The sequence below is a fragment of the Schistocerca americana genome, chromosome 3 (genome assembly GCF_021461395.2).
Source record: "Schistocerca americana isolate TAMUIC-IGC-003095 chromosome 3, iqSchAmer2.1, whole genome shotgun sequence".
Classification (NCBI taxonomy): domain Eukaryota; kingdom Metazoa; phylum Arthropoda; class Insecta; order Orthoptera; family Acrididae; genus Schistocerca; species Schistocerca americana.
This window is the reverse complement of record NC_060121.1, coordinates 804,643,827-804,659,559: the sequence shown is the minus strand read 5'-3', so window position 1 is coordinate 804,659,559 and position 15,733 is coordinate 804,643,827.

The window sequence follows — 15,733 nt, the reverse complement described above, 5'->3', positions numbered from 1 at the left end:
CAGAACATTATTCATAAGTCATCTAATTACAGTCAATATTGGCACTCATTGGCCAGTTACAAACCATTTTTATGCATTATTCATAAGTGGTCATTCAAAGCAAGAGTTAATTAATGGCATAGCATTTACATAATTCGTCTAATTATAGTAATCATTGGCACTCATTGGCCAGTTACAAATCATTTTTAAGCATTGTTCAGAAGTCATCATTCAAAACAAGAGTTAATTAATGGTATAGCATTTATAGAGTATAACAAAAATATTATTTACAGAAATTATTGGCATAGCATTTATGCATTATTACAAAACATCATTCAGTATTACTCAGAACTCATCATTCAAGTGACATAGGACATATTTAAAATGTAACACACTGTAACTATTACTCAAGGTCTGTGGTCCAATAATACATTGATATAATGGATTCAATACATCTGAGAAATTTGCATTGTATTTAGAACTAGAAATATCTCTTAAACTGGTAGCATTATTTGGTTGTATACTGGTAATAGCTGGGACTGGTAATTTTTTTTTTTTTTAGTGGTAGCAATGCATTGCGTTGGGATCGATAATTAATTGCTGGGGCATGAAAATATGTGCTTTTGACTTATTGCTGGATATAAGTTTTAGTAACGTCATTCGTCATGAGTCAGCTGTAGCAAGCTTATGAATCAAGTAGAGTATATGTGATCACATTCATGAATGACACACACAAATGGGTAAAAAAATGCAAGTACTAGAACAGGTTTAATGACTAACTGCTTATAGCACATTAATTTCATGAATAGCTTCTCCTAGAAAAAATACAAAATCGATTATTGAGCTGAAAGAAGAAATGCATATTATGCTGAAAAGTAGTGAACTTCGAATTAACAGGTAATGAAACGTGTACTCAATATGTATGTACTCTGGCTGTCCTTTCCAAAACATTCAGTCATTATACCATGCAACATAAGACATACTGTCAAAACGAACTGCACCAAATACTTAAATAACTACACAGCATTTCTTAACTAACAGTAAATATATAAACTTCATCATTACCCTCATCTGCGAAGAAAAACTTCATTATTCATATACCATAACTTCTTTACTATCATCACCTGCAAAGAAAAACTTCATTATTCATATTAGCATATTCTTCATATAATTATTCATCATCATTTATTATCATCTGCAAAAAAGACACTTCATTATTCATTATTCATATCACCATTTACTTCATACAACTATTCATAGTATAGAGTTTCTTATTTCTAGCATATTTCATCACTAAAACTAAGATTGGTAGTTGTGTCTGACAGCCTGCATCAATTGCCTCGTATTCTGAAAGAAAAATAATTAGTTAAGACTGCTATCATACGATGTGTATAGTATATTCTTGTTAATGCTTGTTAATTCTGATCCATTTACTCTTCATGACGAGGTGTTGCATTTTCTTTCGTTCATTCCGAAGGTGAAATTCCCATTTCATAGTAATCCACTGTGGTTTCTTTAATTTATTTCTTTTAAACGTTATTGCTTTCTGAAAATGATGAATAAAGATTAATATCTTGCATTTAAATCATATACTCATTAAATAAAAACTTGTTTCTAGTGATATAATTAAGCATACAGCATAACATGACAGAAAACGTATTGTCAGAAACATAGACAGTTTTCAAGTGCAAAAAAAAAAGTACATAGAGTATCATAATGTAGTAGCAAAAAAAAATGTAAAAATAGTCACGATGTTGAGATATCATAAGACAAAACGTCAAGGTCAACTGGTGTTTGTTATATCTTAAAGATTACATAGTGCATACAGACAAAAATTCTACTTTCGATAGGAAAACAATCATACATACACAAAAAATAGAAAAATGTGCACGGTCTGATGTGTAACGACAAGAAAAGCGACCTGCTAACCTTACCTTGCCGGGCACTTGCCAAGAAAAAATATGATAATCATCAGTAAGTAGTCACATAGATAGAATTTCATAATTGGTCATGAAATATGTAAGTTTATCTGGAAAAATGTGCACGGTCTGATGTGTAACGAAAAGAAAAGCGACCAGCTAACCTTACCTTGCCGGGCACTTCCCAAGAAAAAATATGATAATCATCAGTAAGTATTCATATAAATATAAATGCATAAGTGGTCATATAAAAATCAGGAAATGGCATTACAGGTCATAAATCATAAAGTATGTTCATTCAATAAAGGGTTTAATATTGGAGACATGGTGATTGCCCTTGCTTTTTCTGGTTCTCAAAGTTTCGACGTATACTACATTGGGGTGAGGAATGCTGCGAATTCGATATGGACCTGCGTATAGAAGCTCAAATTTATTACATCTACTCTTTCCTCTGTTGGATAAATAATATGTGCGTACTAATATCTTCTGTCCAATGTGAAAGTCACAGCGTGTACAAACCTGTTTTTGCTGTTTTCTTCGGCGCTCTGTGGCACGTTTGATGTTGTTGAGTGCAATGTCAATTATTTCATGGTGTCATAGTCGACGAGAGGTAGGAAAGGATACTAATTCTTTAATTTTGTTAGGTGGTTCAATTTTCAGTATAACAGTCGGAGATAACATAGTAGATTCATTTGGTATGGAGTTAATTACATCCTGGAATGAGAGTATGTGAGTGTCCCAATCAATATGTTTTTATGGCAGTATATTCTACATAATTTACCAATTTCTTTCATTAGACGTTCACAAGGGTTCGAAGAATCGTGGTACCTGGATATATAGATCGGAGAAATGTTTCTTGCTCGTAACATACGTGTCCATATAGCAGATCGAAACTGTGGTCCATTGTCGGAAATTACGAGGTGCATTCAAGTTCTAAGGCCTCCGATTTTTTTTTCTAACTAACTACTCACCCGAAATCAATGAAACTGGCGTTACTTCTCGACGTAATCGCCCTGCAGACGTACACATTTTTCACAACGCTGACGCCATGATTCCATGGCAGCGGCGAAGGCTTCTTTAGGAGTCTGTTTTGACCACTGGAAAATCGCTGAGGCAATAGCAGCACGGCTGGTGATTGTGCGGCCATGGAGAGTGTCTTTCATTGTTGGAAAAAGCCAAAAGTCACTAGGAGCCAGGACAGGTAAGTAGGGAGCATGAGGAATCACTTCAAAGTTGTTATCACGAAGAAACTGTTGTTAACGTTAGCTCGATGTGCGGGTGCGTTGTCTTGGTGAAACAGCACATGCGCAGCCCTTCCCGGACGTTTTTGTTGCAGTGCAGGAAGGAATTCGTTCTTCAAAACATTTTCGTAGGATGCACCTGTTACCGTAGTGCCCTTTGGAACGCAATGGGTAAGGATTACGCCCTCGCTGTCCCAGAACATGGACACCATCATTTATTCAGCACTGGCGGTTACCCGATTTATTTTTGGTGGCGGTGAATCTGTGCGCTTCCATTGAGCTGACAGGTGCTTTGTTTCTGGATTGAAAAATGGCATCCACGTCTCATCCATTGTCACAACTGACGAAAAGAAAGTCCCATTCATGCTGTCGTTGCGCGTCAACATTGCTTGGCAACATGCCACACGGGCAGCCATGTGGTCGTCCATCAGCATTCGTGGCACCCACGTGGATGACACTTTTCGCATTTTCAGGTCGTCATTCACAGAACCCACAGAAATGCCAACTCTGGAGGCGATCTGTTGAACCGTCATTCGGCAATCCCCCAAAACAATTCTCTCCACTTTCTCGATCATGTCGTCAGACCGGCTTGTGCGAGCCTGAGGTTGTTTCGGTTTGTTGTCACACGATTTTCTGCCTTCATTAAACTGTCGCACCCACGAATGCACTTTCGACACATCCATAACTCCATCACCACATGTCTCCTTCAACTGTCGATGAATTTGAATTGGTTTCACACCACGCAAATCCAGAAAACGAATGACTGAACGCTGTTCCAGTAAGGAAAACGTTGCCATTTTAAGTATTTAAAACAGTTCTCATTGTCGCCGCTGGCGGTGAAATTCCATCTGCCGTACGGTGCTGCCATCTCTGGGACGTATTGACAATGAACGTGGCCTCATTTTAAAACAATGTGCATGTTTATATCTCTTTCCAGTCGGGAGAAAAAAAATTTGAGGCCTTAGAACTTGAATGCACCTCGTACTTTCAATACATGTCCTACATGGAATAAAAAATGTTTTACAAATGCATTCGAAACAGATTTAGCAGTAGCTTTGCGTAACGGAGTGAAGGTAACAAATTTCGAAGTGAGTTCAACAGCGACAAAGATGTAACGAAAACCTCTATTAGATCTGGGAATCGGACCAAAAATGTCTACAGCGGCAATGTGTCTCAATTTATAGGTACAATGGGATGTAACGGAGGAATATGTGAAGTCGTGTCTGATTTAGCTTTCTGGCAGATTTTACATGACGCTAAAACTCGTCGAATACCTTTCTCCATGTTGGCAAAATAACAGTTCTGTCTATGTATAAGAAAACATTTTCTGGCTCCGTAATGTGCGTAACTTAAATGAGTATACCAAATTAATTTGTTAACAAGTTCGTCAGGAATGCATAGTAACCAGTTGTTGCTGTCAGGGTGAGAGCGGCGAAACAGAATGTTATTGTGTACATTGTAATTGTTTCTGATGGTAACATTATTCCTATCTTGCCAAAGGTGTTTAATTTATTTCCATACGTTGTATTTACTCTGCTGTTGTGCTATATCTTGTAATGATGCCGAAATAAAATTTTCGAATGCAAATTGTTGAATATACATGACGCTAAAATTTGCTTTGCAGAAGTTGGTTGCGATGTCTTACTGATTGTTGCTGAGAGAACGAGATAGTGCGTCTGCTACAATATTTTGCGTACCGGTAACATGAACAATTGTAAAATTAAATTCCTGTAAATAAAGTTTCCATCTGCTTAATCTGTCGTGTGTAAATTTAGCGGAATGTAAAAACTGGATAGCTCTATGATCTGTGTAAACGGTCGTATGTCTTCCATAAAGAAAATGCCGAAATCTTGTAAATGCCCATACAACACATGTTTCAAGTTCTGTAACAGAATAATTGCGCTCAGCAGGTGACAGAATGCGACTCGCAAAGGCGATGTTTTTAATTACTGTTGTACCGTCTTCTTCAATTTACTGAAAAATGTGTACGCCTAAAGCGGTGTTAGAACTGTCGGTGGCAATGGAAAAGTTTCTAGTAAGATCTGGGTGTGATAAAAGAGTTGCATTCAACAAATCTTGTTTCAGATTAACAAATTCAGACTGTGTTTGGCTATCCCACGACCAAATAGTGTTTTTATCTGTCAATTGACATAATCTAGGGGTGTCTAAAGCAGATTAATGAATAAATTTACGGAAAAAGTTAATTAAGCCCAGAAAGCTGCGTAATTGTTTCTTCGTCCTAGGAACAGTAATGTCACGTAAAGCTTGAAGTTTTTCCGGGTCAGGCGCAATGCCATCTGCTGAAATTACATGTCCAAGAAATTTTATGGAAGTTTTGCCAAAGTGCGATTTGCTAAGATTAACTCTGAGTCCCTGTGCACGAAAAGTTTGCAACAGTTGTTCAAGAATCAGATTGTGTTCAGACCAGTTAGCTTCTGGAATAAGAATGTCGTCTACATACGTTGTGATTCTGTCTTTTAGTTCTGTCGGAAGTATGGTATTCAAACCGCGAATAAATTCTGCTGAAGAAATAGTTAAACCGATCGGTAATTTGCAAAATTGATTACAGTCACCAAAACAGAGAAAAGCTGTATACTTTCTGCAGTTCGGATGGAGCTGAATTTGCCAAAATCCCGATTTCAAATCTAACGTGGAATAAATAGCAGTACCATGAAATTTCTGTAGAAGTTCTTCTAGTGTTTGAGGGCGATCTGTTTCATTAATAATAATGTCATTGATGTGACGCGAATCAAGTACAAGGCGAAGTGAACCATCCTTTTTCTTAACAATATGGAGCGTGTTTATGTACGGACTAACTGCCGGTTCAGTAATTCCTTGGACACGCATAGCTTGCAATTCTTTGTTCACTTGTTCTCTGTGAATATACGGAATGGAATAATGTTTGGCTTTAAATGTATCGTGCTGCTTGAAATTCATACATAAAACCGGACATAGTACCAGGGATGTTGTCAAAAACTGGAGCTTGCTGTAAAAGAATTTTGCGTAGTTGCGTGCGTTCGTCGTCTGTATTTGCACTGCTCTGTTTAACTTTATCAGAAATCATTTGCATAACGTCATAGTCGGCTTCGTCTGGAGTTTTATAGTTGTGTACGTACGTATCTGTGAACAGTGTGGAATGACAGTCTATGTTACGTGATGCAGAAATGACCTCTGAACGATTAATTATTTGTTCTTCTGCAGATAAAGAGTGCTGAAATCCTAATTCCAGTTGTACATTTTCATCCTTTTACATTAAATAGGAATTTTGAAAGTCAATAATTGCGTCGTGTTGTACCAGAAAATTCGTACCTAAAATAACGTCTGTTGTCAACAAGGGAACAATCCAAAAATTTGAGCGAAACGTATGACCTGCAATACAAAATGATAAGTGTGTCTGTAACTTTACATCTACTCCTTTACGAGATACTGCTCCTTTTACTTTAGTTTTTCCTAATGGTAACGTAAGATAAATATTCTCTTTGTTGCATTCGTTGAAAGGTTCTTCATTTATGACTGACATAGGTGATCCAGAATCGATTACTGCTGAAAATTTGGATGATCCAATCTTTACTTCAATGACAGGGTGGGAAATGGTTTTTTGAATAACTGGTTTTTCATGCAAAAGTGTGTCTCGGATGTCGTCAAAAGTAATAACATTTTCGTGAACAAGATTCTCTGTGTCAAAAGTATTGCTTGCGTTGCTGGAAGATGCAACCTGTACTGTATCTAGTCAAATTCTTTCTGACGTGCTGTTATTTGCGGGAGGATGCTGTGGCATTTCGACTATTTGTACTGTTCTGTTATTTCGTCCTGACGTATTACGTTCGGGATGATATCTACTGTTTGGTTCATTCATGATAATCTGTTGTTGCGGATGATTCTGTTGCTGGTGAGACCGACTGTTATTAAACGTACGCTGAAAATTGTGCTCATTACTTTTACGTCTGTCATGATAGTCTTTTCTATACGGTGCATTGCGATATGAGTTAAAATGGTGTGTTTTCTGTACGTACTGATTTCCTTGTTGCTGTGCGTTACTATTTGGTGGAGCCGACACTATACGTGTAGGCGGCGAAACATTAAAGCATGGTTGACCTTGCAGACTATATTGTTGGCTAGGTATGCTAACCGGCTGGTTTTGTTGTTGTTGTGGGGAAAAGCCTCTATTGTTGCCAAAATCTCTTTGCGATTGCTGAAAATTTTGATGATACTGATGATTAAACTTTTGTCTGGTATTAAAATTACGCTGGTAGTTCTTGTCATTTCGGGAGTGTCTAATGAAAACTGTCACTTTCGGTAAAACTTGTCGTATCAGGTTTTCTTTACACATTCTTAATCCTAGATAGATCGATAGTTGAAGAGCTGTTTTGATAGATATAAAGGATAGTAAAAGAGAAGGCAGCAGTGCAGAAAACTAAAGGTGAAATAGCACTACTATGGCTCGGGACCCTGTGCATGCTACGGCACATATTCATCGAAGTGTAATGAATCCTCTGAGGTCTATTACGCGCTGCAAATAAATTTTAGTTTCTGCATTACAGGCAATACCGGTGAAAATTCAAAAGCAGATTGTAATATCCAGGCCAATTCTAGTTTCTGCATTACAGGCCAAGCTGATGAAAATACAAAAGCAAATTGTCGTATCCAGTCCAAAGGATGTATTTGTGTTCTGTCACTTTTAAATACCTTAAATTTTTTCACGGATAAAAATTGCTTATAATCAACGTTATCGTCTCTGAATGTGTGAACAGGTTCAGGATTGCATGAGAATCTATTTATCTGTGTCTGTTCGGATTCTAAGTCACGTAGTCTCTGTAAATTACCTAAATTATACTGGCTGTGTGAGTCTGACAAATGTTCGGAGAGTGGCGTATGCTGTGATGTGTTAAAGGCTCAAATATTTTTCACCTCCGTCACTTCTTGCTGTAAAGATGACAATTTTCTACGTAATGTATTACTGGACGAACCTATCTCACTGATCATCTGCCGTAAATTTTGGAATTCGGGTGTTTGATTAAACGAAACAGGTGACGTATCGGCTGATTTGGTGTCATTATTACTTTCGATAACGTCAATACGACTGGCTAATTCGTCATATTTTTCTGTCAGTGCTTTTACGTGATCGTCGTTTTTAGTGTCACAAGCATTAATTTGTTTTTGTATTTTATGTGTGGTCTTGTTCAATTTCTTAACATCTGCTTTGATGGCATCGGGATCCTGTATTAGTTCCAACTTCTCAAGTCTGTTGGTCATTGTCTGAAAGTCTAATGTGTGAGTGTCTGTTTTTGTTTTAAGATCGGAGATTTCATCATGCAATTCGGTGTTCAACTGTTTGATTTCGATACTGTAGCAATATTGTTGTCTACGTATGTTTTTGCTTTCGTAAACAATTTACGCATATCTTCCTGTCTTTGTGCAATAATTGTTTCCATGACTTGTTGCTTTACTTTATTCTGTTCCTGTATAAATTTACTGTAACGCGTTTCACTGTTTTGTAGGTGGTGATTAAAACGTTCGTCAATTTGTCTGTTCTGTTGGTCAAATTTCGCATCTACTTTGGCATCCAGCGTGCGTGAAAGTTCTGCTGACATTAATTTAAACTCGTCGCGTAACTGTGTTGCGTTTTCAGAACATTGTTTAGCAACTGCACTACTTTCATCTGTAAGTAATTTAGTTGTGGCTACATGTGTATTCCTTAATTGTTGTGCAACAGATCTAATTTCTTCACTACTGTTCCTAGCACAAGTCTTGGTATCCTCACGTAATTGTTCCTTAGTATCATGACATTGCACGGTAACGGCTGTAATCTGTTCACTAAGTTGTTTGTTCTGTTCGTTAAGGTTGCCGTGTTCTTCATTAAACTGTTTGGAATTGTTGTCTAGTTTTTCATTAAGTTGTTTGAAATGGTTGTCGAATTTTTCATTACGTTGTTTGTACGATTCATTAAGTCGTTTGAGATTTTCATTAAGTTGTTTGTGCTGATTGTCTAGTTTTTCATTGTGTTCATTAATTTGTTGTTTAAGATTTTCATTAAGTTGTAGCATTAATGCTATAACTGGATCCCAGCCAAAATTAGCGGCTCTATTCTCTGTTCTGTGTGATGGTGTATCTGCATGTGTCACGTTTTGTCTAACAATTTGGTTATTGTCTGATTCACAAAAAGGTTTGCCAATCGGATGTACACTATTGGTTACTACATCGGAATTAAACAAATCTGACATATTTTGAGTACATTGTTCACCTTCATTAGAAACAATTATCTGTTCACAATTCAAATTTTGCAAACCGGGTGTGTCAAACTGAGCAGCGTTCATTGTAATGGAACGTGCTGCGTCATCAATTGTTACATTTACTGTGGACATAATTGAATTTGTTTGCTCATCATTAGAATTAAAATCATTACTAGTGGTCGGAACACACTGATTATCAGTAATTACAGGATTATCGCTATTACACTGAGTGTTGCAAGTATTATCGGTCAAATTATTCGAGTCGGCTATTTCATTCATTGCACATCGCGATGTACTGTTAACAGTTTTTTGCGGCATTTTTCACAAATCAAAATTAAGCACAAAATGAAACAAAGACGAAGAAAAAATGGAACAAACACAATTACAACAAAGAGCAATAAATTGCCGATGATCTGTGAAAGAAAGAGTGACAAATTAGTAAATGCGTTGCGCCAGATGCAAACTACATTTAAGTAAATAAGATCAGATATATGACTGCTTCTCAGAAATTCACAAAGAAATACAATCTTGGCAGGGTCACCAAGTGTAACCTCCCCACAAAATATTTTACCACAACCTCTCAACAGAAAATATTAACATAAATAATATTCACGTTTAGTGTAACCTCAAAACAGAAAAATTCCTAAACCTCTCAACAGTAAAAAATTATAATTATGTCATTCACATTCAGTGTAACGTCCCAACAAAAAAAATAAATTCAGTAACCTGGTGATAATACAATGTAACTAACCTCTCAATTAAATTGTCACTCACTTATAATTTTTCAGTAATTGACTGTGAATTTAACCTGGTAAATTTTGGATGTCAGCAGTGCTGCGTCATAGCCCTGAAAGATCATTCTTAATAAAAAAAGAGAAAAATTGTTACCTCAATGAAGTCGCCAGATAACGCATATATATCTGCTCTGTAACAACTAAAACAGCTTCTGACACCCAAATGTAACAGTTGTGTTACTAAATGTGACACTCCTGTCACTCAATATAACTGGGTTTTCTCTTTTGATGCTGTCAATTGTCAGGATGAGCATTCTAAAGCATTCTGTGTGGGTGAAAATATTAAATAAATTAACTTTTCTCTCTTAACAACATGTGGGCAGGGTGGGTTCTTCCTTGGCTCGGGTATGAGGTCGAATGAAACATCATTTTTACATAAGATAACTTTTATTGAAGATTTGTACAACTGTATCTTACGGGATGTTCTGGTTCGTAGAGCAGCATCTGTGTCGTTTGTGAAGTCTTCTGCTGCGGCAGCGGCGGCGGCGGCGGCGGCGGCGGCGGCGGCGGCGTCTGATTACGCGTAGCGGTGTGTATCTCGTGTCGCCGTCTCGCCCAGTTGACTGGAGACGCGCAGCGCGAGGTGGCCCGTTTAATTATTGCGACCGAAGTCGTGCATCGGATGGTGATACCTTGGATGTGGCGTCCCAGTGTTTCTCTTCTCTAAGCGGCCGCGTGTGTTGTGCGTCGACCAGCGGAGCGGCGCGGCTGGGCAAGGCCAGTGTCCCGAACTCGAACCACGGACTCCTGCTTGCCAGTCTTCGGCTGTCAGGTCTTCATCCCAGCTCACAGGTGACTGCTGAGGTGAGGCCGTCTCCTTCCCGTCCTCACGAGTCACCCGGGTACGTAAAAATCAGACTTCAAATACCTTTTAACTTCTGTCTTCTGGCGCCGCGGCTGCTGCTTGCTATTCCATTACAGCGGCGGACTTGGTGCGTCTGTGCATGATGCAGTCTCTTCTTGCATGACGGTCTTCAGCACCAAAACTGACTGAAAACTACTGCTACTCTTCTTTTCTTCCTTCGTCTCTCGTCTTCGTCTCCGTCCCCGTCTCCGTCTTCGTCTTCATCCCCGTCTTCATCTATCTTCATCTGTCGCGCCCACCGCGTCTCGCGTATTTATTCACTTCAGTTCACTGGAGGTGAACGACTTCACGGCCATTGCCTCTTCTGTCACATTGAAAAGCTTCTCGAAGAATCTTCTTAACGTCGGTCATTGGCTCTTGGAATGTAGGCGGGGGCCTCTGATCGCATGTGACGACTGAGAAACACGTGAGCCGGTCATTGCCTCTTCCGTCACGTTGGAAAGCTTCTTGAAGAATCTTCTTAAAGTCGGTCATTGGCTCTTGGAATGTAGGTGAGGGCCTTTGCTCACATGCGACAACTGAGAAACACGTGAGCCGGTCGGGTGATGCCCTGACGGCTGAATCAACAGCGCCCGCTTATGTGGAACTTGCTGACTCCATGGTCATTGTCTCTTCTGTTCTGCTGTTCTGCCCGCTGAATGCGAGTATGTAACTCTCTAAACTAAACCAAGTTTTCCATTTATATTCTAATTTCTAGTTCACTTTGATTTCAGTAATTTATTTACTTAAGTACCACTCAACAGCTCTTAAAATAATGTTTTCTGGCACAGCTCTGTGCAATGCTGGCCAATAGATTTGTCATTTATGAAAGGAAATAACAGATTTTTCTTTTGCAACAATCGGGACGATCATGGATGGGTGAAATTAGTAAATTCTTTAAATTGAAATGAATGGTTGTTAAAAGTTACTTTTTATGAGAAAGATTATTATTACGAGATTTTTAAAACATTTACATGGGACTTGAGATGACATTACTACATATACACGAGACTGCTTTTTACCTTATACAATAATACTCAGACTCTGGCATTGCTGCACCGCGACCGTCACAGCCAACACGATACGCCAGACCAGACCAGAGCAGACTGCAGACTAACAACAACTTACTGCTACAGCTACACAGTTAGTACTGCAGTCAACACTGCTCTCTGGTCAGAGATTCTCTTATACCTTGCATATCACAGGCAGCGCATGAGCAATACATCGAAATTACATCTTCTCGGACCTCTTACACAATATGTGCAAGAACCAAGAGGAAGCAACAAGAGTAGAAGACCAAGAACGAGGTGCACGGATTAAAAAGGTGTAAGACAGGGATGTAGTCTTTCGACCCTACTGTTTAGTCTGTACATCGAAGAAGCAATGATGGAAATAAAAGAAAGCTTCATCTACACGTCCAAGACATTCAAGGAGGAACGATACCAATGTTAAAATTCGCTAACGACATTGCTATCGTCTGTGAAAGTGGAGAACTATTTCAGGATCTGTTAAATGGAATGAAGATTGTAATGAGTACAGAATATGGATTGAGAGCAACTCGAAGAAAGACGAAAGTAATGAAGAGTAGCAGAAACGAAAACAGCTAGAAAGTTATGGAATTTTGCTGTATAGGCAGCAGAATAACCTTTGACGGAAGGAGCAAAGAGGACTTAAGAAGACATAAAGAGCAGATTGTCACCGGCAAGATGGGCGTTCTTGTCGAAGACAAGTCCTAGTATCAAACATTGGTCTTAATTTGAAGAAGAAATTTCTGAGAATTTTTATTTGGAGCACAGCGCTGTATGATAGTAAATATGAACTGTGGGAAACCGGAACAGAAGAAAATCGAGCATTTCAGAAGTGGTGCTACAGAAGAATGTTGAAAATTAGGTGGACTGGTAAGTAATGAGGAAGATCTCCATCGACTCGGTGAGGAAAGACTACATGGAAAACGCTGACAAGAAGAAGGGACAGGATGATAGGACGTTGTTCAGACAACGGGGAATAACTTCCAAGGGACTATATGACCTGTAAACGACGAAAACGGCAGAAGAAGACAGAGACTCCGATACATCCAACAAATAATTGAGGATGTATTTTGCAACTGCTTCTCTGAGATGAATTCGTGGCTGGTGGCAGTTGCTGGTTGATGACTGCAGACACAACATCGCTGTTACAGTAGTCTACAGAAGCCAGTTCATAGATATTGGCCTCTAATGGGATCGTGTGTACGATTGGGGCTTATCCCCTCGGCGTCACTTAAGGCCTGAAGATGCTGTACTGAGTCACCGAAACTGGTTGCTGTATAATAAACAACTGTGAAAGACTGCAGGTGTTACATTTCATTACAGAAGTGAAAGGCCGATGTCCCAAAGACTTTCATTCAGAAAGAAGGACAAACAAAAACTTGTACCACATGGTACCTGTAGTCTCACAATGAGATCGAGAGGCAACTTCGTTCTTTGAGGCGTACCAGACTCCCTGACAGACGAGTGTTTTCCGTGCCACACAGTTTGAAATAAGAAAAGGGGAAGGGCTACTTCTTATTCTATGAGTGATATCGATACATGACAAGTAACATGTTGTATCACAATGTCGTGTATGCAAACATGTATAGCAAGACAAGCTGCTGGTGCAGCAATTAAATTCTTTTCTGTTACACGGACACGTTGGTCCGTCATGAGGAAAAAACTGAAACAGTGATCTGACACTCGAAATTCATTCGATAACTGCGTACTCCTTTATACCAGCTGTATTATGTATAGATTTACTACCGAATAGTGACATACGAAAATTTGTGACGGGCCGGAACTCGAACCCATATTTTGTCAGCAGTGCCTGTTATTTCAGGAATATAGGTACGTATTACAAGCCTAGGCGGGTACACGAGGATAACAATATTGTTCTCGATTCCTCGTTGTCTCATTCTTCCTGTTGCGGGAATCCAAGTAATGCTGTGAGCATTAGGTAATGAATCTAGCTGATTATGATATAAGGGTGTAGACAGAGTGACATGTGGAAGTGAGATTGATCCGTGGAGCGTGCACGGATAGCCAAAATTGTACTGCGGCCACTCGTGAAAAGCGAGAAATCTCGACGCGACTCCCAGTCCGGTACAAATTTCATGGGTCTCTAATGGGTAGCACATCTGTACATAACACAGCTGATGTAAAGGAGTACACAGTTAGCGAATTAATTTCCGACAACTGTGCATCACGAAGAGTGTCTGTTCTTCAGATGTGTGTATAAGTTATTTGACAGTTTGTGCTGTTCTCCTTTAGGGCAAAGTCATCAAATTTTTTCTCCTTGCTGAGAAATAACTGCTAAGAAGTTGGTAGCTAGCGCTGCGTATCCACTTCGAACCTCACTCTATATCAAGCAGCAAATGGTTGTGATGCTGTTAATGAGGGTGTTGTATATTATGATGCATTTTGTGCGTGAGACATTTCCATACTGCAAGTTCAGCACTCTCTATCTCTCCTGCAGTTCGAGCATACTTTTTGTACTTGCTTATAATGCAGTTAGCTGTATGGATAATTTAGCTGTTATTTTTTTCTTCCTTTGGCCTTCTGCGCTACCATACCTTTTAGCGCATCCCGTATTATGCATTCTCATCCAGTGATCACTTAATTCCTATTCCTCCTTTCCGTTGTTGCCTCTGTTTGTCTTTACCCTGTGTAGCACACATTCATTCGTTGGTTTAGACGTCCATTTCGCACCTTCCATTCTTATGGAAATTCGGATCTCAAAATCTTCTATTTCTACTCTCTCTGTCGTATTCCCCTCAAAGAGAATTCACTAAATCTTTGTCTTAACGATAGGAGAGTTAAGAAGCATGGTGCACGAATCTCGTAAAAAACTTGCTAGGAAACGATACGTGGAATAATGCCTCCTTCAAGTCGCAGGTGTGGTTGGGGGAATACGTAATCTCACGAGTAGGTACAGGTGATTGGCTACCGATGATAGCTGTTATCAAGCTCCATAACGAAAGCCGTCAGTGGGCCGAGCCTTCACGTCAGGCTACTATAAGCGGCCGACTGTTAACCCATGACGTCAACGGTAACCGGGAAAACCCCTTGGCGCACCTACGTTCGTGGAGCGAACAGAAAAAGCTGGAGATAAATAACGAAACAGCCGTGTGGTCATTATGCAAATACACTGAACAATATAAGACTGTGATGTAGCTCCACAGAAAATCTGGGACAAACATGTACAGAATATCTTTATAGCAACCGCCATTGCGTTCCAAATTAGACGATGGGTGTAATGAAAGTTGTTTAAGGTAAAATCAAATTATTTAATAAATAAATTTCTTAATTACTCTGCAGATGAGTGTTCGATACCAGTAAACGCAGATATAATAGCTCTCCTTAACGGTCATTTTGGCACATTGTATCCTTTGAGAAATGATCAAATGTCATAATTAGTCATCCCTGAAGGCGCCTTTGTAATATAGTTTAACAGTATCTCTGGCGGTGGTAACTGTCCAGGCTTTGGGAAGAAGAGAGTCTACACATTTTGTCAGGAACGCTGTACCCACTTGCAGTCATGAATCGTTGATTGGATACTGTAAAAAGAAGGAAGTGCTCGGACTAAAATGGATGTAAGACAGGAATGCATTCTTTCGCCTCTGCCGTTCAATCTATACATACGGAAACAGAAGAAAGTTTCAAGTTTGTAGTTATAACGCAGCGTCAAAGGATATTAAAGCCAAGGTTCGCTGATG